This window comes from Globicephala melas, chromosome 11 (assembly GCF_963455315.2).
Source record: "Globicephala melas chromosome 11, mGloMel1.2, whole genome shotgun sequence".
In the NCBI taxonomy this organism is placed as follows: domain Eukaryota; kingdom Metazoa; phylum Chordata; class Mammalia; order Artiodactyla; family Delphinidae; genus Globicephala; species Globicephala melas.
In genome coordinates this window covers 15,467,114-15,494,986 of record NC_083324.2, presented here as the reverse complement: position 1 = coordinate 15,494,986, position 27,873 = coordinate 15,467,114, and the positions used below count along the sequence as shown (strand labels likewise).

The following is a 27,873-nucleotide window of genomic DNA, read 5'->3' as shown; positions in this document are numbered from 1 at the left end:
TCCTGTGTCCTCCCACAAAAGCCCATGGAAACTTCTGGATCTTCAGTTTCCTTGTTGATCTTCTGCCTAGGTATTTTATCCATTATTGAAAGTGAAGTATTGAAATTTCCAACTATTATCATTGAATTGTCTATTTCTCCTTTCATTTCTGTCCATTTTTAATCTTGTGTATTTGGACTCTGTTTTAAGGTACACTTAGTTTATAATTGTTATATCTTCTGATGGGTTGACTTACTAGCATTTTAAAGAATGTCCCTCTTTGTCTTTAGTAACAATGTTTTTCTTAAAGTCTGTTTTGTCTAATGGTAGTATAGCCACCCAAGATCTGTTTCGGTTACTTTTTCTTCCTTTTACTTTCAGCCTATAAACATTTTTGAATCAGAAGTTTTTCACTTCTGAACAGCATCTGGCTGGAAAATTTTCTTTAAGCTCTGCTTTCAAATTAGAGTGTTGAATCCATTTACATTTAATGTAATTATTGATACAGTAGAATTGACATCTAGCATTTTGCTATCTTTTCTGTCAATTTTTTTGTTTTTCTACTCCTCCCTTAGTACCTTCTTTTGTGTTAAATAATTGCTAGTGTATCATTTTACTTCCCTTGTTGCTTCTTTTTCTGTATTTAAAATTTTATTTTCTTAATGGTTGCCCTGAGGATTACAATTAGTCTGACCTAAAACAATGTATCAGATTAATACTAAATAGTAGTATACAGAACTTTTGCCCCAGTATATTCCTGTTATCTCCTCTCTGCTTTGTGCTGTTACTGTCATACAAATCACATCTTTATACAATGTAAACTCATCAATACAGTTTTATAATTATTGCTTCATGTCATTATCTTTTAATCAGGAGGAAAAAAGAGCTATAAAAAATACATATAGGGCTTCCCTGGTGGCACAGTGGTTGAGAGTCCGTCTGCCGATGCAGGGGACGCGGGTTCGTGCCCCGGTCCGGGAAGATCCCACGTGCCGCGGAGCGGCTGGGCCCGTGAGCCACGGCCACAGAGGCTACGCGTCCAGAGCCTGTGCTCCGCAATGGGAGAGGCCACAACAGTAAGAGGCCTGTGTACTGGAAAAAAAAAAAAAAAAAAACATATACAGTGTCATATATTTTCCTTTACTGGTGCTTTTTATTCCCCTGTGTAAATTCCACTTAACATCTAGTGCCCTTTCATTTCAGCTTGAAGGAGTCACATTAATATTTCTTGTGGGACAGATATGGTAGCATCAAATTAAGTTTTTGTTGACCTGGGAATGTCTTAATTTCTCCTTAATTTTGAAGAATTGTCTTGAGGGACTTAGAATTTTTGGTTGATCATCAGCACTTTGAATATGTCATCCCACTGATAAATGTGGAAGACCTCGTAAGTTTACATGTCATCCTTAAAAAGGGGCCATGGTAATCTTCTCCGTATCATTTCAGTTTTAATATATGAGCTTCCAAAGCATACACTATGGGTCCCTCCATACTATAGTGGAAATGAGGAAGACTTGGAGGAAGCTACCTCTACTCCCTATCTTTTTATAAATCCTGCCTTTGCTACTCATAACCTGATTTATGGGCCATGCTATGTAAAATGTAGGACCTCCAAGGAAATACAATTTTTCTTTTCTATCCAGTGATCTAAGTATAATCCCCACTATTGGAGCATCTGTTTTTGAAAAGCCTCTGCTCAAAGTCTTTGCCTAGATTCCAGTTTGCTACCGAATCATATGCAGAAGCATTCCATCTACATAGTTAATACATTTCTCACTTGTCACAGTGATGCTTGTTTTTGGGAAAGAGACACATGCCTTTCATTTGAAGAAGACATTATATTTACTTCATGGGGCACCTAACTAAAAACTGGTGATCGGTTCTCACTTACGGCCAATCTGTTCACAAATATCATTAGCAATAATGCCAGAATGACCATACAGTCTCTCCCCAAACTCATGTGCATCTTTTTATGCAGTCCAATATTTTATTGTTAAAAAGAACATGTTCTATGGAGATACAATAAGATGATAGCAAGACTATAAATGTCCTGCAATTAGCAATCACTAATATGGTTTATTTTAGTCCAACACGGAGTGTTGTGACTGCTGTAGTTTGGTTTATATATGCATATGTCTATCTATGAAGTACCCATGCAGCCAGCCATATATCCCTCTATCTTTCCATCTAGCAAGTCAACTATCTATTAGTTAATCTGTTTGTAATCCATCTACAGCATGTCTTTTTTTCTTCACAGAAATTCAATTTGATACTAGCATATGGTAGTTGCCTAATAAATATGTGTTAAGTTAAATTCTTATGAGGAATAGAGAATAGTATAAAGCATCAGTACTCTTAAAGTTTGGGGCTGGGTACTTCTGTTTTGTAGGGGGCTATCTTACACAGTGTTGAACGCTTAGCATCAGCATCCCTGGCCTCCCAGTAGATGCCAGTATTACCCTGCCAGTTGTGATAAGTAAAACATCTTCAGATATTGTGAAATGTCCTTCCCCTCTGCACTCAGTTGAGAACCACTGGTATAAAAGACATGTTTTCTTCTTTCATCATAATATGCAAGTTCTTAAAAATCAGTATTACATGATGCCTAAAGATGGGGTATTTATCGGATGAATGAATGTATTTCCACATGTGTTTCTCAGGTTTCCATTCTCACACATTGATTCATCCACTCACATATCATTCAACAAGCATTTATTGTGTACTTTTTTTTTTTTTTGCGGTACGCGGGCCTCTCACTGTTGTGGCCTCTCCCGTTGTGGAGCACAGGCTCCGGACGCGCAGGCTCAGCGGCCATGGCTCACGAGCCCAGCCGCTCCGCGGCATGTGGGATCTTCCCGGACCGGGGCACGAACCTGTGTCTCCTGCATCGGCAGGCGGACTCTCAACCACTGCACCACCAGGGAAGCCCTATTGTATACTTCTTATGTGGCAAGTACTTTGCTAGGTAGTGGGAATGATTTGTGAAATATAAGTCTCTGTTCTTATGCTGTTTACTGGCCTTGGTTAGAACCAGGGGGAAAAAAAAAGAACAAACGCCTAAATAAAAGTTACCGCTGATAAGTATTCTGTTAATAATAAAGCAGGAGGTTGTGAGGGGGTGATGGGTAACATTAGATTAGTGAACTAAGAAGGACTGTCTGAGGTGACATTTAATGTGAGCCCTGAGTAGTACGAGGACAGCAAAGCAAGGATGTGAATGAATTATTCAGTCATGTTGACGTATGTCTTATTCACACAAGGTTTATGTTAGGAGTGTAAAGAGGTGATCGTTTGCTGGCATATTGACTTATCTGTACATGTGAACAACACTGGAATATTTGTATGGAAATTTTTAGAAACTGTTCCAAACGAATTGAAGTCTGGCTCATTTTTAAATGACGGTGTATAATCCTACCAATGTAAAGATATTCACTCTCATAACAATGCCATGAATACTGGACCATTAAAAACACATGTGAGATATGCAGACTTTAAAACATCCTGTGACCAGAGCTGGACATTATTCAGAGAACATGACAAATATGATTTCTACCTTCTTGACATTGTATATAACTGGGGAGATGGGGGTGACCAGAGAAAATTGCTGAAAGAAAATCCTGGGGCTTCCCTGGTGGCGCAGTGGTTGAGAGTCCGCCTGCCGATGCAGGGGACGCGGGTTCGTGCCCCGGTCCGGGAAGATCCCACATGCCACGGAGCGGCTGGGCCCGTGAGCAATGGCCGCTGAGCCTGCGCGTCCGGAGCCTGTGCTCCGCAACGGGAGAGGCCATGACAGTGAGAGGCCTGCGTACCGCAAAAAAAAAAAAAAAAAAAAAAAAAAAAAAAGAAAAGAAAAAATCCTGGCCTGATAGATTTAAAAGAAAGCAGGGAAATGATGTTTATCTTGAGAATGACTTTTCTCTCTAACTTCGTTAGACCCCAAATCATTAATCAGACATTCCTAATTTTTCTTTAAATTCGAATTGGACTGAAATACCCATTTTAAGGCAGGCATAACTGAATAAGGTGGCTGTATTTTAGATAATTATATATAGTTGTGGTAATGGAAAACTATGAACTTATGAGTGTGTGGATTCATTTATAATTCCATTAGTGTAGATAATGAAATTAAGTATAAAATATCACAGAATCTATTATGTCACTCTTTGACCAATCACAATAAGATAGTCTGAACACTGGTTGTATTTCCTGTTTGAAGAGAAATCCTAGATAAATCTTTTGGGGTGTGCTCGCCTTTTGCAAGCTGGTTTATCTATTGGAAGTAAAAGGCTGTTAGCAAGCATGATTGAAATATTAATTAGAATGATGACTTCACTATCACATCTTCATCTTTTATGCTACACACTGGATCAAGTCAAAACTGGATCAAGCTGCCATTCAGGCATCTTGATGAAATGTGGAATTCTACAAAACAAAAATACAGACTACAAGGTAAGATAGTTCTTATCTGAGGAAGGTATCGTTACAGCTGTTTGATTCGGGCATTTCAGTGAAATCTGAAGTCCCTCCCACTGTTCTCTCTACAAGTATCCCTGGCATGTAAAAGTTGTGTCGCCAGAGAAGCCAAAGTCTATTTTTATACTGCAATTAAGTAATTGAGTGCAAAATTCAGTACAGTCAGTGGGAACATGATTGGATGAATAAAGAAAGCCAGAGAAGATAATCATTTCAATTCTTTCCTTAATTTTGCTTTCTAGCATAGTAGTTAAAAATCACAGTCTGACAGGTCCAACTGTGCTTCGGAATACAAACCTGACTCCTCCACAGCTGTGTACCTGCCGACAAATTACTTAGACTCTATCTTAGTTTACTCAACTGCAGAACAGAGTTTATAACGCTTGCCTTCTTGACTTGTGAGGATTAAATGAAGTACTATACAAAGCATGCGTATAACATAGCCAAGGCTTGATAAATAATAGCTTTATTATGAGCAGTCTATATCCTCTGGAAGTGACTTAACAACAGAAACTGTGGGATTTTTCTTTTCTTGGTTTTGTGGTCTTTATTGATTATGAACCTATGTGACTCTGCATTGGTGCTAGAGGTAGAAAGAAAAATGGTTGCAGTGAGAGGGGGCAGTGTTTCCAGACTTGTGATGAAACTTTATATAGTTTTGCTCATTATGTGTCTCTCTGGCAGTTTTTTTTCTCCTCCCCATTTTCATAATTGAATATAATTATAATAATGAGCAACGTGTGAACAAAATTCACAATGAACGTAGTTCATAAATTTCATTACCCCCATTTTCACAATTCTGGTTCCAACATAAATATCCCAAGGGAGACCTCCTTTAAGCCCCCTAAGAGGTCCTTGCCTACCCTATTCTCAGTTACGTCACCCAGTTTGTCTCTTGCATGGCGCTTACCATGACCATTATATTCATTTGTATTTCTCTTTGCCATCATTAAAATATAAATTCTACTAAGTCAGTGATGAAGTCTGTCTTGTCTTTCACTGTGTCTCTGGATGCTAGCTCTGTGCCTGGCACTTATAGACACTCAATATGTATTAGATGCTGGAGATCTTTCCTTTTCTGTTCAAACCGTAATTGCCACTTGGTAGGCTTATATCTTGGGTTGTTTTCTCACCGTCTCTTGTATAAACTTGAACTGAGACATTAAAGACATGCGGCTTTGTAGTTATTTGTTGCTATAAAACTGTGCTTTGGGGAAGATGAGGGAGACATCTCTTTGTAATCTTAGAATCTGTCCTAAAGTTTCTTCTGTAGAGGTTATAAATGCCACTCTCTGCTCTGATGTAATTAATCCTTCAGGTTATATATTCAATACATGGAACTAACTGGATTTCTAAGAAACTGTTTAATTTACTTACAGCATCCTTTTTATTGTGATGTGCCTACTAAAAGAATTATTTTTGTTCTTGAAGAACATACGTATTATTTTACTGGTAACCTTTAGCTTCATTTTACTTTGATTCTGATTGAATTATCTCCTCCTCAGAATACAGGACAGAACAAAGCTAAATTAATGTGACTAAGTGAATATACTTGGTACAATTAGTATGTTTTCCACCAGAAAGTTCATCACTACTTTAAGATTTAACCTTCATTTTCCATTAGAGGGTGTTGGTTAATCTAGTACCATCTCTCCCTAACTTAAATCATATTAAATTCTTGCAAATTTTAGGTGCCAAGCATACCCAATTTACATACACACATACACAATTTATATACACACGTTATCAGTTTACAATATAGCCATAAGGTAATTAGCAGTTGGTTACTGTTTGCTGCTAATGAGGTCAAGGTTACATATCTACTGTTCCTCTGAGTCTATTTTTTGGTCCAGTTCCATTGCCACAGATTTTACCCTGACCCCTGGGCTGCTATTTCACAAATGCTGTTTGTCACCAGAGGGGGCCATGTAGGAGGATGTGATCAGTTCCCTGCCAACCCCCCGCCTCTACTGGTTAGGGCTCTCAGCATTTTCCTGACAAATGTGTGTGTGTGTGTGTGTGTGTGTGTGTGCGCGCGCGCGTGTGTGTGCACACGCGTTGGGGGGGTTCCATCTTTGCATTCTCTGTGTGTCAGGCTGTGTTCACAGGGGTGGACCTTAAACTTGTTTTAAAATCAACAGGACCATGAACACCATCTTTATATGGAGAAGACAGGTTATTAAAAAGAGCTGGGGATAAGCTTTATTGTGAAACTGAGAAGCATTTTAGAATACCTACCTATCAGAATACCTATTCCACTCTTTTGAATACCTTTAATCAATAGCTCTTCCATTGGAACACAGATTAAATGACACTGAAGTGCAATGTAGGGGAAATGTGTGAACTGAAAACCTAGAATTCAAGCAAAAAATATATATATATATTTACATATGTGTATATACATATAAGCATCATTTATTTTGCTTTAATTTCATGATCTTAAAAAATATTTTTTCATTTAAAAGGGAGTTGTGGAACAAATGTTTATGTAATTACTTTGGCAATTAAAAATTCACTGCTGCAAAGTTCATTTCTTTTTACCTTAAACACATAGAAACTTGATACAATTAATATTGTGAAGGAAATTATGGACAATAGGTTACTTAATCCTTGGATTTTTGGTTTAATCTTTTATTATGGATTAAGATTTTTCTCAAACTAATTCAAAAATATGAGAGATGCTATAAAATATAATTAAAAACAATAACATTTACAGCTGATTCTCATTATTTAGGGTAGTTATATTCTATAAAGTTGCCACAAATACTGATGGAATACCGAGAACCATTGTTCCTAAGGGGAAACACAGGGTTAGGTTTCTTAGAGCTTTTGATCACAACATTTTCTATAACCGATCAATACATAGCCTTGTTGTATGTATGTTTCTGTTTTAAGATGCTTCATTATATATATTGTTTATCCATTAACATTGATCTCAGGGCCAATAGCACTGTAACTCATTCCTGAATGAAACTTACCTAATACATGTGTTTTTGCTGCAAACTCGTCACAGCCTTTTTGAACTTAGGAACGGTAAACAGCACTTGAGCACCACACTTTTAAATAGTGAGCCGTTTTATATAGTGAAATTAACAACAAAAAGCATTAAAACGAGGGAATTCCCTGGTGGTCCAGTGGTTAGCACTCGTGTCTTCACTGTCAAGGGCATGGGTTCTGTCCCTGGTCAGGGAACTAAGATCCTGCAAGCAAGCTGCGTGATGTGGCCAAAAAAGAAAAAAGGCCTAAAAACAAGAAAAACTAAATAGACCGTGAGAAGGACACTTCTTTACAGTATGAGAACTGCAACAAAAAGGCAGAGCTACCTCCTTGTTCAACGCAGCTAGAAACACTTGTATCAGGCAACTCAAAAATTTTTGATGCTTTGTACGTATTTGTGAATGACCACAAAAGTACTGTATTGATTTGGGGGCTACAGATAAATTTTAGTAGCTAGGTTAATTTGCAAATATAGAATCTGCGAATAATGAGGGCCACCTGCATATGCTTCTTAGGTTAGAAAAGAGAAAACTAGCTTCCCTTAGTCACTTAATGAGCCCATGGAAGACTTTGGTTTAGTGTTGCCTTCCATCTCTTGGTTCCTGATTTGCTTAATTGAGGGGCAGATTCTAATTAACCATCCCTGACTAATACAATTTAGGAAGGAGCCATGTCTTCACCCCTTTCTCCTTCCCAACCCGTGGCCTTATTCTGGGAGCATAGCAGGCATTCAATTAATGCTTAAAGGACTGCATGAACCCCTTCCCTCATTGTAAGAGGAACTTTGTGGAACTGATGTTAACATCAAATGTCAATAAGGTGAGTGTAGCTGTAACCACATGCAAAAATGTTAGCTATGGTGACAATTGTAACGATTTTTAATAACATGGTAATTAGCATCTTGGTGAATTTATAAGTGATATACAGTTTAGCACATTATTATAGGACATTTTTGCTATAAAGTAGGGATTGCCTGTTTAATATGTATGTTTAATATAATAATTAGTGGCTCCCTTAATGCAAGGGCAGGAGGAAAGATTGGTTAACAAAAGGTTAATTTTGCAGTTCCTAAGGAGGAAGGACTTTCAAACCTATTGTCCTCTGAAAACATAAATGCAAATTTATAATAGTATCATACATATCAGCCTAACTGTTTCACTATTTTTATAAATAAATTCTACCTGCATCTTTTTATTATTGAGGTTCCTTGCAAAACATGTTGAATAAATATATAATTTTCTTCATGTTGAATTTGGTTTTATTTTTTATTTTTCTTCCTCAGAGGGAATTAAATATTCCAGCAGTGGAAAGATGGCCTAATCACTCTGGCCATCCCCTTGACTTTCTTATAACAGTGTTTAAGGGCACTGATAAAAACTTACAACATAAGTAATTGGTTTACTTAAGCAGTCAAGTATGAAATTTTTTGAAATATTGATATTTTCAATTAACCATTCTTCAAATTAGAGACTTTTTTTTTTTTTTGGTGGTACGCGGACCTCTCACTGTTGTGGCCTCTCCTGTTGCGGAGCACAGGCTCTGGACGCGCAGGCTCAGGGGCCATGGCTCACAGGCCCAGCTGCTCCGTGGCATGTGGGATCTTCCCGGACCGGGGCACGAACCCGTGTCCCCTGCATCGGCAGGTGGACTCTCAACCACTGCGCCACCAGGAAGCCCCAAATTAGAGACTTTTAAAGGACACCTTTTGATTCTTTTTTGAAATGATGACTGGCTGCCTTAGAAGTGTTAGACCTATGCCTTTTCAAAATGATTGTCAGCAAACATAATGAGCCTTGGATCAGTCCAGTAGCTTAGGTAACATATGTTTGCGGAAGGATTCTTAACATCCTGCTGACTGTGCTTGTCCTGTAGAGCCTCACAGCAGGGAAATTCTCTTGCAGTTCAGCTTATGAAACCTTTGCATGTTTGGAAATACTCCTGAGGCAGGATTTATACTTACCTTTGAATCCACGTTCTTATTTTGATAGCAGTGTTAAACAGGAGAAAGAAAGGCTCACAATGATTCATGTTGCATTTTTCATAAATGTTAAAACTATTATCTGTGTGTCACTCTTTATTGCATTTTCTGCTGTGTACAAGCTCTGGAAATGATAAAGGTGTTTCTTATGAATTCACAATCCAGCAATGCTGACTCCATATGTTAAGTCCTATAAACTTATCGAAATGACACACGCACCATTTTCATCAAAGATGCTTTAAGTCAGGACTGTAAAAGCTTGTGTTGTTACTGCAAACAGGGAAAATGTTGCTTGAATGAGTCCTAATCTTTTAGGCACTGACTTTGTGATATGTGCACATATCTAATGACAAAATTTTGCTTGCCTGTACCGTATACTTATTTATTGCTATTTTACTTACGGAAATAAAGAGTCATCTTTTTAAGTCATTCATTCAGTACATCCTTTTAAAGTAATTCTTTTCTAAGTATAAAATTTTTATATTAGAAACGTTGTCTACAGCACTAGAGTAGAAATTAATACAGCCAACATAATTAGTAAGTTTGATTCACCATGCCCCAGGAGATAAATATTGTTGGGAGGAACATTGATATTCTTGCATAAATAAAGTACCAATGCTTTTTAATGATTTTTATCAACCTGACTTATGGTTTATGGGAAGACCCAATAAATGTTTATTGATTGTTTGGATGTAAGTATATAGATACAGCATAATGCTTTAGGTTAGTTTATAAGACATTATCTTTCCTTTAAATAATGAACTGTTGATGCATTATTAAAATTTAGAAATGCTGAGGTAGAAATGTAAATGGAAACTTTTTAGCTGGAAAAGAAATAGATTGAATATCTAAACTAGCTGGATCTTTCCCAGTTTTCCTGGAAGAAAAAAAAAGCAAATGTAAAATAAACAGAAGCCAATAATATGGAATATTTGTTGAGAAATCAAAGGTCAGGCAGGATATGTTCTAATGTTTGAGATACTGGCTATTCCTCTTCATCTTTCACCTCTGTGCTCCTCTCAAAGTTTCCAAATGATTATTCTCAGCCCCTCTGACTTGAAGATATCATTGAATTCATGTTTGTGTGTTACATTGTGCTTTGTAACATGGATACGAGGAAAGGCTGTACGAGATTTTTAACAATAAATGTTAGAATCAGGAGGTTATTTTTGAGTCCACTGACCTAAGTAGAAAAAGAGGGAATTCCTTGGCGGTCCAGTGGACTCTGTGCTTCCAGTGCAGGGGGCACAGGTTTGATCCCTGGCCTGGGAACTAAGATCCTGCAAGCCATGCAGTACGGCCAAAAAACTAAAATTAGTAATAAAAAAGAAATTATCAGAACTCACATTACCCATGTAATATTATTTAGCTACATATGCTTAGAAAAGCAAAGTAGGATTGTAGTTTGTGAGCGTTACTCTAAAAACAATGACCAAAACCAAATTATACCAAGATTCTTCATGATATATTAGGCATCTAAGAGAAACCCGTCCATTTTCTTTCTTTTTTTTCACGTTACTATTGTTACTGTATTTTGAAAGGTAGCCATTCATTAAATCCTTAAAAATAATTCTTATTTTAAAAAATTTTCAATTTATTGAAACTTTAAAGAAAACCCAGTTGACCCATTTCTCTATATTCTCCATATTTATATCTATGAGCTTGTTGTTTTTAAGATTCCACATACAAGAGAGATCATACAGTATTTATCTTTCTGTCTGAATTATTTTATTTAGGATTATGCTGTTGAGGTCCATCTATGTCGTCACAGAAGGCAAGATTTCATTCTTTTTTGTGGCTGAATAATACTCCATTGTGTATATATACACACTTCTTTATCCATTCATCCATTGATAGACGTTTAGGTTGTTTCCATATCTTGGCTATTGTAAATAATGCTGCAGTGAACATGGGGAGGGTGCAGATTTTTTTTTCTGAATATGAAATTAATATATTAATAACAGTACACCAAGTAGGAACTAATAATTAAATCAACATAGTTAATAAATTCAATTCACCACATCGCAAGACAGAACACATTTTGACCTTTAGAAGTGAAGCTGACCAGAATTCACCTTTCAAACTACTCACCGTGACAATGCATGACAATATATGTCTAAATGGTAGGGAGTCAATGTCATTGATTTATTCTTTTTTATTTATTTAATAGACATTTATGGGATACTTACTCTGTGCCAGACACTGTAATGCTGTTCTAAGATATTTTAGATCGCTTATTGTAATCCTACTTACTAAAATGATAATTTATAAATAGATGAATTTTTGACTCTTTTTTTTTTTTCCTTCCTTCCTTTTTAACTTCACAATTCAACTGAGTAAATTTTAAAGATCTAATTGGCTTTAATGAAAGACTCATGAATCAGGCAGCATCCCATCTAGTGAGTAGAGAGGAGCTCCATGCTACAGAAAGGGAAAGGATTTTAAAGGCAAGACAAGGAAGTCATAAACAAAAAAGATGATTTCAGGCTCAGGCAACCTACCTATAGGGGAAGCAGTCTGTGTGGCAGATTTTGTCACCTTCCTTTGGGGGTTGGAGATGGTCCTATGACAGATTACCTCACTGATGCTAACCAGAAAGTTCTTGATTGACGAGTTAGGACTACATTTTTGGGGGAGGTCTCAGCTTCAGTTAGGTTAGGTATTAAGCTCTAGTTAGGTAGCGTGGCCTAGCATAAGTGACTCCATGTTGGACCTGTGTTTGTTTGTTTTTAACACTTTCTTTTTTGGGTGTTATAGCCATAAATATGATTCCACCAAGTCATTTCTGTTTGTAAGCACACTTTTCCTTCTAATCCGCATCCCAACAGTTTGGAGATCCCAAGGGTTTAGAGAGAGAGCTGGATTTCACATTTCTTGAGAGGGCCCATAAGAGTGATAAGGAGCTAAAGGTCCATACAGAATCACCGTCCTTCCATGAATGGTTACCATTTCAAAGAAGCTAGGGAAGAAGTCAAAGAGCACACAGTGTTTGATTGCAAGAGTTATTAGTGCCCCAGAGCCACAAAAGGAACAGCTGCTTGAACATTACTTGCCTTTTGACTAATGGGCAAAAGCACTGCATGGGACTTACATGTGTAAGTCTTAAAACAAAAATAATGCCACCAACAAAAAGTATATTAAAAAGTAGCATTAAGTCATGAGAAGAGAGGGGTCATGGATGCAGAATTATCACGTTTTGTTCTTTGAAAGTGTGTGAGGGGGAAAATGATTTTTCCCTCTAGTTTCTTGGCTGAGACCCCCCTGTAATAAAAAAAAAAAAAAAAGAAGAGAAAAATCAACATGTGGGAAAAGAAACAAAAGTTTAATAATGTATATATCTCCTGTATATATAGAAGATATCCAGGAAAACTGAGTAACTCTCCAAAATGGCCCAAGTGATAACCTTAAACCGTCTTCAGCAGAGATAAAAGGAAGATATTTAGAGGTAGGAGAGGAAGCCAGTTAAGTGAGTTTATGAGGAAAAAGCACAGTGAACAAGGGTAAGTTTATCGTGTCCATTTAAGTCATTGCTTTCTCCATGAATAGGAGTTTCTAGAGTTTTACAGTCATTCTTCTCTTCCTGGTACAGAGAGGGAGACACCCTAGAAATGAGAAGATTACCTTCATAAATGGAAATAGTGTAACTATCTCTCACAGAAGAGTAACTTCTACTCAGTTTTTAGAACTTATCCTGTGTTTGCTGTTTCTTAAAATAATCAGGCTAAAATGATCCGTATGCCAAAGAGGCATATTTGGGCCTGGTAAGTTCTGTTCCCCTTAAAAAGGAAGGCTTTTTTCTGTTCTGAATCATCCATCTCTACCAGAGTCCTTAAAAACATAAAGGAAAATGTTAGCCCTATTCTAAGAGAATGAAAAAATCAGTTCTCTACCTCTAGGTAATGCAGTTGAATTTGGAAGTATTATCAAGTGAAACGCAATTTGCTAAGCACATGAAAAGGGCCCATGAAGCAAAGCAATGACGGTGGCTTTTCTTTTGCACTTCCTTTACTATTTGCTCTTTACCGAATGGCAGACTGCTTGTCTAGTGAAGAGGTATGCTCTGTTCCCTTGTTCCAGGCTTAGGTGACCATAAGTAGATTTGTACAATCATCTGCCAACTCTTAACTCTCCCTCATTTGGTTTGAGTTTAGAAGATGGACCCATAGCACGCCTCCTACCTGGGGGAGGATGGGAGTTGGAATCACTGCACAAGTCTCTCTAAAGAAACACTCGTCTAATTTTCATCAGCTCACCATCTTTTTACGTCTTTGATGTGGTGAGGAGGTTAGGACCCTTCTTGGTGAATGCTATGATTTATCCATCATATTCTTTGGAAGGTATTTCTTGAGTGTCTTGGTGTCTCAGCTGAAATTTCTATTTTAGCAGCCCCTTATACACTGAATTCCTTACTTGATAAATGTTTTGGTTTTTCTCCAAACTGAAAACTACACCTGCCTGTCATCGAGTTCAGATCTGTACTCCAATATATAGATTTTTATATTTTTACAGATAAATTGCAAGTGATGAAAACTGAGCTCACATTAGTTAATGTCAAATATGGAATTTATTATTTCATTTAAGAAAGCTGTGTGAAAATATGGATGGATCTGGCCTTACAGATACTGATACAAGGACTCAGATGCTTTCACCTCTCATATCTGTCTCTCCTTCTATCTGTGTGTACGTTTCACTTTCTCTTTAAATTGACTTATCCATGAATTTAGAACCATGGTCACTGGCAGTTTTTGATCCATGCTTTCATAAATTCATGACCACAGGGGAAAAGAGGCTTTGGGAATTCTCAGGGTATCGTTTTCATTACTCACACTTGGGCCACACATTCATATATCACAGTGACCTGGAGAAGTCAGGGGCTGTGGATGCCCCACCTTAGACCATGAGGCCACACCTGGGACAGAATGCGTGGGAAGTTATTTAAAAAAAAAAAAGGTAGGATTATAGACACATAATAGCTGTTCATCATATCATGACAAAAGCACTGTAAGGGGGGAAATATAGACTTAAATCAGAGCAGAATAGTTAAAGCAACGTACATATGATTTTTTTTTAGGTTTGTTGAAATATATACGCATATAATGACGGCACTTAAAGTGCATAGTGAAGTCGGGGGGACAGGGTGAACGATAGCAAGTGTGGAGAGGAGAATATGTGCATTGGGAAGAACAGAAAGAGGTGATGGGAATTCTGAAGTTAGTGAGAGGGGCATAGATGGGAGAGGTACCAAGCAAAAGGATTAGAACAGAGACATGGTTAGAGGATGGGGAGATAAATATGAGGGCGAGAGCCAAAGATAATGAGAGAAAAGGACCAGAGATTGACACAGGGAAGACAAGAGATCAAAAAAGTGTCCTTTGTTGTAAGAAAATTAAAGTGATATTATTGTTACCTTCATCATCATCTTTGCGTTTGCTCTCCGTTGGCAAGTAGAACATTTTGGCATTATTAGGAGGCATATTATACTTCGGGGACTGTGGGTGACATTGATTTCATACTTACAAAATGCCTTTCAATATGGTGTGAACCAGTGTAATAATAACAATTCTTAAGTAGTGCTATTTTTAATCAATGGGAGATAGAACATCATATATTTTAAAATCCTACAATACTTCAGACACTGAAGAGAGAACAAAACTGTATCCAGTCGTGCCTGAATGCTGTGCATTATAGCAGTACCCCTTCTGATAGAACGCTTGAAATATCATTCGGCTGTTACTTCTCCCTGGGTTTGCTTTGTATCCCATGGAGATGATCTGACCTTAAGCTTTTGTTAGCTTCAAAGAGAGCTCCATTCTTGCCTCATCTCTGTGGGACTGAAGAAACAGACCCTCGGTTAACAACAGGAGACCAAATTGATTTTAATATTGTGATTTCTTTACTCTGATGCAGAAAATGTCTCGGCCATCTCAGTGGGCTAGTGATTATAGAGCTGAATTAGACTTCAAAATACAAACTAACTCTGTAGGTCTGTTATAGCTCTAAGGTCCAGAGGTAGCGTGTATTAGGTGGCCCACTTGATAATCATCTGTGATTATGTTAATGGACTCCTAAGTGGACCTGTTACTTCCATCGGAGGGTATACAACCGAACTTCTGCACTGTTTTCAGTGGTTATGAGTCCCAGGAAGAAACAGTGTATCAGCCTGTGAATGTTGGTTGGATATATCCAATGAGATCTCCCTCAGAATTTCCGCCCGGTATGCTAAATAGGCATAAAAATGTGTTCTTCTAGGAAATATCTATTGGAGGTTGAGATAATATAGTGGGTTGAATTGTTAAAAACAGAATCCTGTGAATCACAGATCTGACCCAAATATATCTTGACTAATAATTTTTTTTAACATTTGTATATATTTACTTCTTGAAAGAGAAAACAGCAGCTTTATTGAGATATAATTCACATACCATGCAATTTACTCTTTGAAGTGTACAATTACGTGGTTTTTAATACGTTTGCAGAGTTGTGCAACTATCAACACTAATTGCAGAACATTTTCAGTTCCACAAAAAGAAACTTTGTACTTGTTAGCATCACTCCCTATCCCCCTCCCCATTCCCCACCCCGGGCAACCATTAATCTACTTCCTGTCTCTGTGGATTAAAATATTCTGGACATATCATATAAGTGGAATTGTACAGTAACCACACAATATATGGACTTTTGTGTTCCACTGTTTGCAATTAGCATGACTTTTTCAAGACTTATCCACATTGTAGCATGTTTCAGGACTTCTTTCTTTTGACTAGTAATTTTAAGGGTACAGGTAAGGTGAAGCCCTGTGTAAAACTGGGCCCCTTGCATGCTCTCATGCAGCAAGAAAGGACGTGGGAACTTCACTGGAGGTTGGGGGCTTCTTCCTGCTTCTTGTGCCTTGTGATTACCTGAGGGAGAAGTACTTGACTTCCGGTGAAGTTCCCACGTCCTTTCTTGCTGCCTCAGAGCATGCATGCTGCCCAGTTTCACACAGGAGGTCTCTAAGTGATGTGTGCCATTCTCATTACTTGTACAAAGGAGTATTTTGATCATAAAAATCTCCATTTTATGTTCAGATAATAACACCACTTTTTTCAATAGACTATGCCCCACTAACCTTAACATCCCGGGTCGTTTACCATAGGCAGTGTTAGACAGTCAACATTTCACAGATAAGGACTCTCTCACAAGTCAGTGCCATTGACTTCCTTGCAAGGAAGTCTGTCATTATCTCCATTAGCTGGAGATTGGACTGGGCCACCTCATTTATTTCTGAGAGGTGTTCTCTTGGTAAAGGGAGGTATTGAATGGCGGACCTGCTGTTTAACCATATTCTTCCTAAATTTTTTCCTCAGTGATGTGGTTACAGAGATGAATGAAACAGCCCCTGCTCTCCAATATTTTTACAATCTAATGAGGGGAACACAAAACTAACATCACAGATAAGGAATCTAAAACCCCAAACATGGTATGTGGCACAGAACAAGTCTTTCAACAGATAGCGATTTTTTTAAAGCAGTATGAACGGTGCAATGGTGAAGTGCTATAACATGGTTAAACACTGTGAGAAAGATAAGGTTTTTAGTGGATAATGCAATTGGTACATGTTTCAAGTTTACTCATTCTGCTGACATTTATTGAATAATCTCCCATGTGCCAGACACTATAGGAGGATAGATGAGACAATTCCTGCTTCCCATGAGCTTTCGGTCTTGGAGGGAACATAGCCAGGTAAATAAATAACACATTGTGGCATTACACTAAGTGAAGTAACTCAAAGACAAATACTGTTCTTACTTGATTGTGTATATTCTCACTTATCTTTAGAACCTAAAGAAGTTGAACTCACAGAAATGGAGAGTAGAAGGGGGGCTGAGGTGGGTGCTATGGGGAGATGTTGGTCAAAGGGTACAAACTTACAGTTGAAAGGTGAATAAGCTCTGGGGATCTAATGTAAAACAGGGTGATTATAATTAGCAATACTGTATCATATACATGCAAGTTAAGAGACTAGATCTTAAATGTTAACACCCCACAAAAAATGGGTAATTATGTGAGGTGATGGAAGTGTTTTTAAAAAAAACACATTATGATAAGGGTGCTTTGAAAAATTTATCAGTTATCTTTCAGAAGAGCAGCACAGTTGATCTCCAGAAATGCAGAATCAAGGTACAAGTTAAATCTTGAGAGATGAATCAGCACTTGCTGGGGTAAAGCAGGAAGATAAAATGCTTTCAGCGGGTTGGGGGAGGAGAAGGGGAGTGAGATGGGCAAAGTATAAGGGAACGCAGTGGGCCCAAGGAATTGTAAATATTTACCATTGGTTCCATTTTGGGTGATAAGGAGAGAAAATGGTGGGTAAGTAGATTAGGCCAGGTGATAAATAATGTCGATAGGAATAAATTATAATAAAAATTTCCAATATTGCTACCAATTTTTGAGAACTTGCTATGTTCCAGGTAAAATATTAGGTAGAAATGTTGCAGTGCTGAATGCTCATAGCATATTTGGAGGACATAGTATCTTGATTTTATAAATGACAGTCTAGTCCAACAGCTAATTAGAAGTGTGTTGGTGAAAACCCATTCTCTTTCAATGAGTTTACACATGGTGAGAGAATGGGTTTATATGTTACGCTCCCATAGGCTTGGAGGTTGCACATTGTACTAACCTGATTGGGAAGCAGTGAAACTACATCAGCAATGATGGGTGGCTTCAGGACGACAATTAGTCCCCATCTACAGTTTGCATCTGTGTGCCTCTGCGAACAGCCATGGTAACACAGAAACCTACAAATAGTGAGCTTGCTTGGAAATACGACATTTAAAAAAAAAGTCCACTTCCCTTTGCCTTCCATCCAGGTCGCAGCACCTGGTCCCACTTTAACACAAAATGCTTAAGCTCATCTACCTAGAAGATTTCAGTAGGGGAATGACAGGATCACTACTGGGTTTCAGAAAAACAAACTGGTCAAGAATTTGAAGGGAAGAAGTGGGAAACTTAGAGAACATGGAATTAGAGAAAATTGTTAGAAGCCTGCCATAATGGACAGCAATAAGGTAGTAAGAGTAAGAGTTGCCTCTCTAGAGAGGCAACCATAGATCAACTGACAGAAACGAAAACTAATAAGATTTGTTTAGGACACTGAGGGGACTCAAGCTTTTAACTCTGATCGTGGCAGGCTTGGTGGGGGGTGACGGTGCTGAGATATAAACTGCCATGAGAGGAAAATAAATGCACCTCTGGATTTGCTGAGTTTGAGGAATCTAAAGGTTGAGGTTTGGGTCTTTCAGGTGGAGATAGCTTATAGGCAGGCAGGAATTTGATCTGAAGCAGAGTCCCTGGGGGAGAAGACATGGATTTCAGTGACGTGGTTCAGTTGTCTTCGCGGGAGTGAAGGGGAAAGCACATTCAATGAGAAAGACTGAATGATTCTTGCTCTCGTGAGTTTATAGTCTAGTGAGAGATAAATATCATCAGATATCATGCCAGTGAATGTGTACTTACAAATTTGTATACATGTTCTGATGGGAAAAGTCTTACTTCTAGGGGGGGAAAAACCCCAGTGTAACTGAAGCCTGTGATAGTGAAAGGCCTTCTAAGTAAGTAAAGGCGGGTTGGGAAATGAAAGATAAGGAGTTGTCTCTGCAAAAGGTGATGGAAGTGAAGAGTGATCCAGACTGAGGCAGAGGCTTGTGGCAAGAGATAGTTTGGAGTGTTTGGGAAGTTAGGAGCGAAAGAGAGAGCAGTGAGGGATGTGTGCAGGATCTAGACCATTCCGAACCTGTGGAACTGTTGAAGGAAGGCGGGGGACCCCTTCCAGCGCCCAAGAGTGTGCTCTTGTCTAACACTCAGAATGAATTGTCGAAAGAGACACACGTGCTGACAAAACAAAAGACTTTATTGGGAAGGGGCTCCCCGGTGGAGAGCAGCAGGGTAAGGCAAGCCAGGAGAACTGCTCTGTCACGTGGCTTGCAGTCTCAGGTTTTACGGTAATGGGATTAGTTTCCTGCTTGTCTCTCGCCAGTCATCTTGCTTCGCCCGTATTTGTTCTGTCTCAGCGTCCTTCTTGGTGGTGTGTGCATCTCTCAGCCAAGACGGACTCCAGCGAGAGGGTTTCTGGGAGGTGGCAGGTGTCTCCTGTCTCCTCCTTTTGGCCCCTCCTGAGCTCTCCCGGTTAGTTTTTGGTGGCAGCACCTTGTTCCTTATTGGGACCTCTTGTTGCAAGACAACTCGTGCAATTTGTTACCATTGTGCCTCGCCAAGGCAGGTGGTTTCCAGCAACCGTTTCCTGAGAGAACAAGGTAAGACTTTTATATGTTTCCTAAGAGTGAGATACCAAATTAGGTTTTCCTATCTAAACAATTGTTAACCTTCATCTTCTTTACCTGGATAATACAGTCCAGGTAGGGAGTGCTGTGGAACCAGAGCAAAATAGAAGGAAATCATCATCTCCCCAGAGGGTCTGCATTAGGAGAGGGAGGAGTCTCATGAAGCTTTCGCCACAGCTTTTTCTGCGTGCACGAATAGGCATGGCCGGCTTAGTCCACAGGCCACGTTTTTGTGACACATGTCTGGAGAAACTAGATTGTTCCAGCTATACATCGCCGCCCCAAAAAATAAGGAGAATGCAAAAGAACACTTTTTGCTGCTTCAGAGAATTGATTGCCAGCCTCTAGTGGCAACTGTAACCCAAGAAATAAGCAAAAATGACTTGTCAGAGTCAGCAGTTATCTTCTGAGTACCATTATCCTCTGTTGAGTGATTCAATACATAATGGAGGTGATTTCTGGTTGCTCAGAGAATGGATTTCTTTGCAATTGCCTAGCTCTTTGCAGAGACTCAGCATTGTCTAGTTAAAAGTGTAAGGAGCAAAATGCGGAAATCGTGCTGTGAAAATCACTTGTAAAAAGATACATCATTGCCATACAGTAGTTACCCTTGTTGTGTGATTACTATATGGAAATTGCCTCCTTGCCTGGGATCTTCTTGCACAGAGAAGTCCCGCTTCGGGTGGTTGGATGGCAGCTTTATCAATTACTCTCTGATAAATTACACGGTAGTTATACCTGATCATGGATAAATGTTACTTCCTTTTTGACTCTTTTAGATCTGTTGCGTTCAGGTTGTATGACACACCACAACATTAATGAAAGAAGCATACTTCTAGCGTATCATTTATTAAGGCTAATGGTATGTTAGTAGCAAAGGATGATAGTTTGAGATCTCTCATTCAAGGGAAAGATCTCTAACAAGGAAGATATTATCATGGCTAAAAGTCACTTTTAGTTCACATCAAGTTTCATCAAAACATTTAGGAGACACCTTCTTTGTCACTGTCATCTGAGAGTGACTCAGGATATTCCAATCGTTGACTGAAAAAAATGCACAATGTAAGAGTTGTGAGTTAAATTTTATTGGGGGCAAAGTGAGGACCATAGCCCAGGAGACAGCATTTCAGATATCTCTGAGGAGCTGCTTCAAAGAGGAGGGGAGATCAGTGCATACGTAATTTTGGTGAAGAGGGGGATACATGCAGTCAAGCACACATTTTTGCAGAAGGTTATTGCTAGTCACGAGGAGCAGATGTCGACGTTTATCATTTTAGTACCTTTCTAGATAAGGGAGGATGAAGAATTGGGCTCATAAAATCATCTACCGAAAATATCTAACTATCCAAAGTCCTGTTCTGCCAGTTTTTCCCAGAGCACCGAGTGCCTCGTTCCTGATCTCCACCCTGCAGTCACAAGGAAGCTTGTGATTTAATCCTTGTAGAGGCAGATGGCAAGTGCCAATTTTTAGTTGGCACAATGCATATAGTATTGTCTTTGGAGTCACAAAATGTAATACTAAAGAAAATTTTCTATAGTAGACAGAATGTTCTTTGTACTTAGAATGTTCTTTGTACTTAGAAATATCCAACGAATGAACTAATGCTGGGAATGTTGATGAACTTAAAAACTTTCATAATACTGGCAGCAACGTATGTCCTCATTATAATTTGTAGCCGGAGAAGTTTAAAATGTTTGCTTTTCCTTCAGTCATTCTTTTTCTAAACTGAAATGAGAAGAAATGACTTTCCCAGGAAGAGCCCCATGGTCTTCAGTTGTTTAGTTCTATAAATATCACTCTATAATTTTGTTGACTTAAAGAAAGACACACAACATAAGTGTTGTGGATTTAAGTTTTATTCAGGGACCTTACTGGTGACTATAACCTGGGAGGCAGCCACTCACTTAGCTGTGAGAAAGCTGCTCTGAAGGTAGAAGAGAAGCCTCTCTCTCTCTCTCCCTCTCCCTCTCTCTCTCTCTCTCTCTCTCTCTCTCTCTATATATATATATATATATATATATACACAAACGTGTGTATATATACATACATATGTATATGTATGTACGTATGTATTTTTTTGGCTAGGAAATAAATGCAGTCAAGAATACATCTTGGTAAATGATTACTGCTAATCACAAAGAACAGATATCTCAAGTTAATGATTTTAGTGCCTTTCTATTTATGGGGAGATGCAAGAATCTGGGGTCATTAAAATTCTTCCTGAGAGATGCATCTAACTATCTAAGGGCCTGTATATCCAAAGCACAGAGGGCCCCATCCTGTTTTTCATCCTGAATTTCTTTCAGGTGACACAGTGGGTGGGCAAAGACAGTGGGTTATGACTTAACCCTTGTGGAACTGAGTGGTAGACCAACATTCTTTTGTTCTTCTTTGTTCACAGCTTGCCTTTTTCACTTAACAGAATATCCTAGATATATGATAGCATTTATGTAACTACAGATAAATTATATCCTTATAGTATATATATTCCCATAGAAAAATGTCTGGAAGTGGTCATACCTTAATTGTTGGCTGGGTGGGGTGGAGGGAGAAGGGAGGTATGTAATCTTTTAATCTAATTATTATAATTAAATATTAATCTAATTGTTATTTTAATATTATATATTAATATATTATTTTCTGTTAGAATTTCACAGGGTTATGTTTTTGTTATAAAATAGGTAAACAACAAAAAATTTAAAATGGTATGTGATAATACCAAGTACAATTTTAAAAGTATTATTAGTGTTAGAATCAAAAGGCATAAGATTGTTTCATATTGTTAACATATGTATTAAGAAAGCTGTATAACTCTACCACAGAAAGTTGTATCTAACTGGTTACTGTACAAATAAAACAAGGTAATCAGTTCAGAACAACATATAAGGTGATATTGCTTTCTTGTTCTTATTTCTTATTCATGGAAAGTGAGTCCAAGATATAAAGGGTTTAGAGATCTAGGTCATGGGCCCAGGATTCTGCATTAATTCTTCTCATAAAAGTACAAAGAATGATGAATGAACTTTGTTAGCTCTAATGCCATCATTGCTTTGTGACCACCTAGAGGGGTGGGATAGGGAGGGTGGGAGGGAGACGCAAGAGGGAAGAGATATGGGGATATATGTATATGTATAGCTGATTCACTTTGTGATAAAGCAGAAACTATCACACCATTGGAAAGCAATTATACTCCAATAAAGATGTTAAAAAATTAAAATAAAATAAAATAGCTAACTTTTGGGTGAAGGAAACAAAAGAGTAATGATGAGCCAAAGGAAATTATAACCTATTTATAAATTTCTCTTAAGTACTTAGAAATCATCCTTTGAATTTTATGACTTGAATTGAATAGGATTGCTTTTTAGGACTTGTTTGGTGACAAGCTTAAAATTTCTAGCATAACTAGGCATTCACACATCTATCAGACTATTTGCAAAAAAAAATACACCTTTTTATAAATATAAATAAAGAAATCCCATTTTGACAACCCGTAGACTGTGATAATGCATAAATATTATTTCTTTAATATGCCCCAGATCTCATTAATCATAGTTGATTTGCTTCACTATATTCCACCTAAAAGTTTTGAATTGACAAGAGGGATATTTTTATGAACTACAAATTTAGAGAGAAAATAAGTCGAAAGTTTTAGTATTACTATATGGCCGTTAGCATTTTTAACCAATAAATTGCCTCGGATGCTTTTGCCTCAGAAAATGGGAAAAGAAATGGGACAAAACAGAAAAAATGAAAAAATTAACAAGTGCTTGTGAGATAGTATAGACAGAAAATCAGAAGGAAGATACCCCAAATCATGGACCTGTTACCTTCATCATCCAGCCTTGTCCTCCCTGAAAGACCTAGTAGTGACCTGTTCCTGTGCTTAATAGTCACTAGAAGTTGGTAACAGTGATGACCCTCCCAGTCACTATAAGATTAAGTGCCTTTCGAAGATTAGAGAAAAATAAGACCACACTCAAGTACCAATTGTTGGAATTTATTCCTTAAAGAGTTTGAAATAGAATAAGGTTAAGGGTAATGGTGTATAACTTCTTCAGATTTATAAGTATCTTTGTTGAAAGTGCCTCCTTATAGAAAGTTTACAGCATATAATAATTTCTTGATGTTAGCATCTTGACCTAATCCAATTCATTTTTTTCATCATTAGTTCTTTTTTTCTAGATACTGGTAGTTGCCAGGACTTAGAGGAAGAAGAGGGTTTTTGTCCTCTCTCGTAACCTGGCTATCAGGTGCTATGGGGCAAGGACTGTCTTAGGCTGAAGTTTCCCAGGAGAATAAATACTGGGTTGGCCAAAAAGTTTGTTACAGAAAAACCCAAATGAACTTTTTGGCCAACCCAATATTTATTAACCATCAAAGAAATACACGTGCTCATACCTATGTGTGCTCACACACGTGCACACTACACTCACTTATACCCTCTGCTCTCTCAGCTCAGTGCAGTCCTGGCCATTAAACCTTTGAGGCATTGTGAGAGAACTCTGCAAGAAAGCTTCTGTAGAGGCAGCCGAGTTGCGGTTCTAGCTGCTGGATTCAGCTACCCTTCAAGTTGGAGAGTGAGGAAAACACTCTGAATGCGGGAATGAGTAGGATCCTTAGCCTGGAGTGCAGTGAAATTGTCTGTAGTAGGGCTTGCTTGATTTTTATATCCCATTTATGCAACGGTGCTTGTGTCGGGACAAACGTTTGTAGCAAGGCCACCTGTATCTTGAACACCACTTGTTTTACTATAGAACATTCTTCTAACATCTTTCCTGGTGATTAACAAGCCATCTGATATTTTAGAAAACAAAGACAGCTGAAGTACTTGTAGTAGCCAATTCTGCTACATTTGATTAGAAATTAAGAGTTATGATTAAAACCTTTCAAATATTATCTAAACTCACCATGGGATAGATTAAAATTACATCATATCTATGCAGCTCTAACATAGTTTATGTTGAAGTATTCTATAGTAAATTTTAGAAAGTAAAATATTTCACTTCTGTTGGCAATGGTCAGAACCACTAAAAGCTATGAATATAGTTGGCCTCAAGTTGACACTGATAAAATTGATATTCATTGGAAGTTCTATTTCTGCTAGCTGTTATTATTGGAACAAGCCTAGCAATGTTTAGATCAATGTTTTACATACACAAATCCATATTTACTGTAATAAGTAATTCAGAAAATTTAATTTCTGAGTTGTCTTTGGGTAAACAAGAAAAAAGTGTAGAGTTTTATCAACATTGTACATGTTTATGCAGAATATATTTTGTGAACATGTGTATGAAATTCATTCATTTATTCAGAAAGGTTTATTGAGTGTCTCCTACATTTTATTTTTTGAAGTTATTTATTTATATTTTATTTTTGGCTGCATTGGGTCTTCGTTGTTGCATGCAGGCTTTCTCTAGTTGCTGCAAGCAGGGGCTATTCTTCCTTGCGGTGCGCGGGCTTCTCATTGCAGTGGCTTCTCTTGTTGCAGAGCACAGGCTCTAGGTGCACGGGCTTCAGTAGTTGTGGCACGTGGGGTTAGTAGTTGTGGCTCGCGGGCTCTAGAGCACAGGCTCAGTAGTTGTGGTGCGTGGGCTTAGTTGCTCCGCGGCATGTGGGATCTTCCTGGACCAGGGCTCGAACCCGTGTCCCCTGCATTGGCAGGCAGATTCTTAACCACTTCGCCATCTGGGGAGTCCCTCTCCTACATTTTAGACATGCAAAATAAGGGCAGATAGCATCTGGTGCCTGCCTCGAGGAATGTACAATCTCTTACAAATCCGTGCACGAGGCAGGTGCAAAAACAACTTGAGAACCGTTTTTTAGTTTTATAAGTAGACTGTGCACATGAAAAGCATTTGACTAATACAGAAAAGTGAAAAACCATATTAAAGCCATCCAAAACTTAGGGATATTTTTTAATCAGTTTTCTTTTTTAAAAATTGTAATAATTAGTTGTAATCAAATATTATATCTATATAATTTATCCTTTTAAAAAATTATAAAATTCTTGCTTATGGTTGGTTTTTAGCATTGACTTCCAGACTCAATGAAACCTATTTTCACATATGTTTGTGTCATTGCTCTTAAATGATAAGGAAGAGAGTTTTTAACTTACCTGGGGGTAGACCATTTCCTTTTTGAAAATGTCTTTATTGATACTGAGCAAAGTTGAAATATATAAGGAGTAAATAAAGAGGCAATAAATAGAGGGGATAGTAGTTAATGAAAGGAGAAAAGTAGGGGAGGATAAAAATTTAAAAAATTGAGCTTTGATCTAATTGACAGCTAGATATCAATAGTTTATTTGTTAAAAGCTCTTAGCAATCTTCCGGAATTTTAGGTATTGTGAAGTGGGGCTAGAAGTGAGATAGAAAAAGGAAATGGAGTTGTAAGGATGCTTTCTTTAATTTATGAACTTATATCCTGAGTTGATCTTTGATTATAGTTCAGAAATCTGTTGTAATTTCTTTCTTTTATGTATTTCGATTCTCTTATTTTAGAAAAGTGATTTTTTTTTTAGATGAGACTATAATCCACAAATGTTTTCACTCAAATTAGAAGTGATGGACTCTTCTTGGTTGAGATAATTTTAGAGTGATATAAAGTTGTAGATTATCTAGTTGGAGATAATTTTTTCTCTGAAGGAAATGCTCTATTAGTGTATTTTAGCCAATTTTTCTAGGCGATATTATTCAAGACCTGATGGAATTATTCAGTAACAAACTTTCCATAGTAGCTTTCCAAATATTTCTTACTTATTTTGATGTGTTTTCTTCTAGTTTTATTCTGATAGTCAGTAAATGTCTTGAAATCTTGAAGATTATTTCTAAAGGGCTGTAGATGTAATAGTTAAGAATAATGGTTCTAGAAACATAATCCACTGGTTTTAACTTCAACTCAACATTTTAGTTGTAAGACTTGGGCATTCTGTATTTCAGTTTCTTTATATATAAAATAAGATGTCATTGTAATATCTATATCATGCAGATATGAGAATTAAACGTAAAAGGAATTATGACATAAAAACTGCTCAGTAAAGTTTAAAGGCTGATAGCTATTATCGATCTCATCATTAACAGTTATTCTGATGATGACTCATGAAGCAGTTTCTTCCATGTGTGGATTTTGATGAAAATTTCACAAACACACACACAAATACACAAACAGATTTTCATAGTCAAATAAGTTTGTGAAACCCTGAATTTAGCAAAATAAGGTTCTCAGCCTTTATATGCTAATATGCACTGAAAATTTTCACTGGTGCATATAATAGCGCATATAGCATATCCCTAATTTATTGAGCACACAACCTTCTTTTCACCAAGCACACTAAACACAAGTATAGCTTGGGGTGGAGGGGGAGCTTTTCAGCTAAGGCAGTTGTTCATTGGGCAGGACTTCATGGAACAATGCAGGTCATTTAGGATCCATGGTTCCTGCACAGAAAATGCTAACAGCACTCCCCAGTCACTGTGACAACCAAAACTGCCCCCCTCCACGCACACACACATAATCCAGGTGCCACCCACATTTGGATCCAGTAGGCTAGAGGAACACAAACTGGTTTTGCTTTCTTGTGAACTGGCCATCTGGAATCCTCTAGGAAGGAAGCTAATGTAATGCCTTGTGTCCCTAGAACTCCTTAAAAAGTTTGAAAAGTGGTTACATGAATTTATACATACGTAAAAATTCACTGAGCTGTACACCTGAGTTCTGTGTCTTTTAGTACATCTGTATTATTCCTCAGTTTTTAAAAAACTGACTATGTGATCATCACTGATATATGAGTTTTGTGAGAAATGACTCAGAACATGACTTACATGTGGAAGCGTAATTTCTCCATCCCTATAGTCAAGTGACCTTGAAATATGGTGGTATTGTTTTTCTCCATGTTGAAAGAATTTGAATTAGATATCACTTCAGAATACTGCCTGGTAAGAATTTTGGATCTGTAGGTAAATAAAGGGGAAAACAAACAAAAAAAATATTAGTTATATTCCTGTCAGAGCTCAAGCACAGTATTTTGCTATTTAATTAAACAATTGGTATTATTAATGGTGTTAGTTTATTCAACATAATTATTAATGCTGACATTTTTCCAATAACCTCAATTTGCTTATAAT

General features: G+C 37.7%; 1 protein-coding gene and 1 non-coding gene across 11 annotated transcripts in view; one reads left to right on the top strand and one right to left on the bottom strand.

Annotated features, from left to right (window-relative positions):
- The window catches only part of CHL1 (cell adhesion molecule L1 like), a 197,535-nt gene that overhangs the window by 79,211 nt on the left and 90,451 nt on the right, over window positions 1-27,873 (top strand). The gene's annotated exons all lie outside the window — the stretch shown is intronic.
- LOC115859171 (U6 spliceosomal RNA) lies at window positions 1,349-1,451 on the bottom strand. Its single transcript, XR_004041952.1, has one exon. It is a non-coding gene; the product is annotated as a U6 spliceosomal RNA (small nuclear RNA).